Below are 2,500 nucleotides of genomic sequence, written 5' to 3'. Positions count from 1 at the left end.
TTAGGTTAGGTTAGGTTAGGTTAGGTTAGGTTAGGTTAGGTTAGGTTAGGTTAGGTTAGGTTAGGTTAGGTTAGGTTAGGTTAGGTTAGGTTAGGTTAGGTTAGGTTAGGTTAGGTTAGGTTAGGTTAGGTTAGGTTAGGTTAGGTTAGGTTAGGTTAGGTTAGGTTAGGTTAGGTTAGGTTAGGTTAGGTTAGGTTAGGTTAGGTTAGGTTAGGTTAGGTTAGGTTAGGTTAGGTTAGGTTAGGTTAGGTTAGGTTAGGTTAGGTTAGGTTAGGTTAGGTTAGGTTAGGTTAGGTTAGGTTAGGTTAGGTTAGGTTAGGTTAGGTTAGGTTAGGTTAGGTTAGGTTAGGTTAGGTTAGGTTAGGTTAGGTTAGGTTAGGTTAGGTTAGGTTAGGTTAGGTTAGGTTAGGTTAGGTTAGGTTAGGTTAGGTTAGGTTAGGTTAGGTTAGGTTAGGTTAGGTTAGGTTAGGTTAGGTTAGGTTAGGTTAGGTTAGGTTAGGTTAGGTTAGGTTAGGTTAGGTTAGGTTAGGTTAGGTTAGGTTAGGTTAGGTTAGGTTAGGTTAGGTTAGGTTAGGTTAGGTTAGGTTAGGTTAGGTTAGGTTAGGTTAGGTTAGGTTAGGTTAGGTTAGGTTAGGTTAGGTTAGGTTAGGTTAGGTTAGGTTAGGTTAGGTTAGGTTAGGTTAGGTTAGGTTAGGTTAGGTTAGGTTAGGTTAGGTTAGGTTAGGTTAGGTTAGGTTAGGTTAGGTTAGGTTAGGTTAGGTTAGGTTAGGTTAGGTTAGGTTAGGTTAGGTTAGGTTAGGTTAGGTTAGGTTAGGTTAGGTTAGGTTAGGTTAGGTTAGGTTAGGTTAGGTTAGGTTAGGTTAGGTTAGGTTAGGTTAGGTTAGGTTAGGTTAGGTTAGGTTAGGTTAGGTTAGGTTAGGTTAGGTTAGGTTAGGTTAGGTTAGGTTAGGTTAGGTTAGGTTAGGTTAGGTTAGGTTAGGTTAGGTTAGGTTAGGTTAGGTTAGGTTAGGTTAGGTTAGGTTAGGTTAGGTTAGGTTAGGTTAGGTTAGGTTAGGTTAGGTTAGGTTAGGTTAGGTTAGGTTAGGTTAGGTTAGGTTAGGTTAGGTTAGGTTAGGTTAGGTTAGGAGGTTAGGTTAGGTTAGGTTAGGTTAGGTTAGGTTAGGTTAGGTTAGGTTAGGTTAGGTTAGGTTAGGTTAGGTTAGGTTAGGTTAGGTTAGGTTAGGTTAGGTTAGGTTAGGTTAGGTTAGGTTAGGTTAGGTTAGGTTAGGTTAGGTTAGGTTAGGTTAGGTTAGGTTAGGTTAGGTTAGGTTAGGTTAGGTTAGGTTAGGTTAGGTTAGGTTAGGTTAGGTTAGGTTAGGTTAGGTTAGGTTAGGTTAGGTTAGGTTAGGTTAGGTTAGGTTAGGTTAGGTTAGGTTAGGTTAGGTTAGGTTAGGTTAGGTTAGGTTAGGTTAGGTTAGGTTAGGTTAGGTTAGGTTAGGTTAGGTTAGGTTAGGTTAGGTTAGGTTAGGTTAGGTTAGGTTAGGTTAGGTTAGGTTAGGTTAGGTTAGGTTAGGTTAGGTTAGGTTAGGTTAGGTTAGGTTAGGTTAGGTTAGGTTAGGTTAGGTTAGGTTAGGTTAGGTTAGGTTAGGTTAGGTTAGGTTAGGTTAGGTTAGGTTAGGTTAGGTTAGGTTAGGTTAGGTTAGGTTAGGTTAGGTTAGGTTAGGTTAGGTTAGGTTAGGTTAGGTTAGGTTAGGTTAGGTTAGGTTAGGTTAGGTTAGGTTAGGTTAGGTTAGGTTAGGTTAGGTTAGGTTAGGTTAGGTTAGGTTAGGTTAGGTTAGGTTAGGTTAGGTTAGGTTAGGTTAGGTTAGGTTAGGTTAGGTTAGGTTAGGTTAGGTTAGGTTAGGTTAGGTTAGGTTAGGTTAGGTTAGGTTAGGTTAGGTTAGGTTAGGTTAGGTTAGGTTAGGTTAGGTTAGGTTAGGTTAGGTTAGGTTAGGTTAGGTTAGGTTAGGTTAGGTTAGGTTAGGTTAGGTTAGGTTAGGTTAGGTTAGGTTAGGTTAGGTTAGGTTAGGTTAGGTTAGGTTAGGTTAGGTTAGGTTAGGTTAGGTTAGGTTAGGTTAGGTTAGGTTAGGTTAGGTTAGGTTAGGTTAGGTTAGGTTAGGTTAGGTTAGGTTAGGTTAGGTTAGGTTAGGTTAGGTTAGGTTAGGTTAGGTTAGGTTAGGTTAGGTTAGGTTAGGTTAGGTTAGGTTAGGTTAGGTTAGGTTAGGTTAGGTTAGGTTAGGTTAGGTTAGGTTAGGTTAGGTTAGGTTAGGTTAGGTTAGGTTAGGTTAGGTTAGGTTAGGTTAGGTTAGGTTAGGTTAGGTTAGGTTAGGTTAGGTTAGGTTAGGTTAGGTTAGGTTAGGTTAGGTTAGGTTAGGTTAGGTTAGGTTAGGTTAGGTTAGGTTAGGTTAGGTTAGGTTAGGTTAGGTTAGGTTAGGTTAGGTTAGGTTAGGTTAGGTTAGGTTAGGTTAGGTTAGGTTAGGTT

This window comes from Colias philodice, chromosome 24 (assembly GCF_061535455.1).
Source record: "Colias philodice isolate Cphi_HAF_F1 chromosome 24, ilColPhil1 Martin Lab GWU primary, whole genome shotgun sequence".
In the NCBI taxonomy this organism is placed as follows: Eukaryota; Metazoa; Arthropoda; class Insecta; order Lepidoptera; family Pieridae; genus Colias; species Colias philodice.
Note: the sequence above shows the minus strand (reverse complement) of the source record.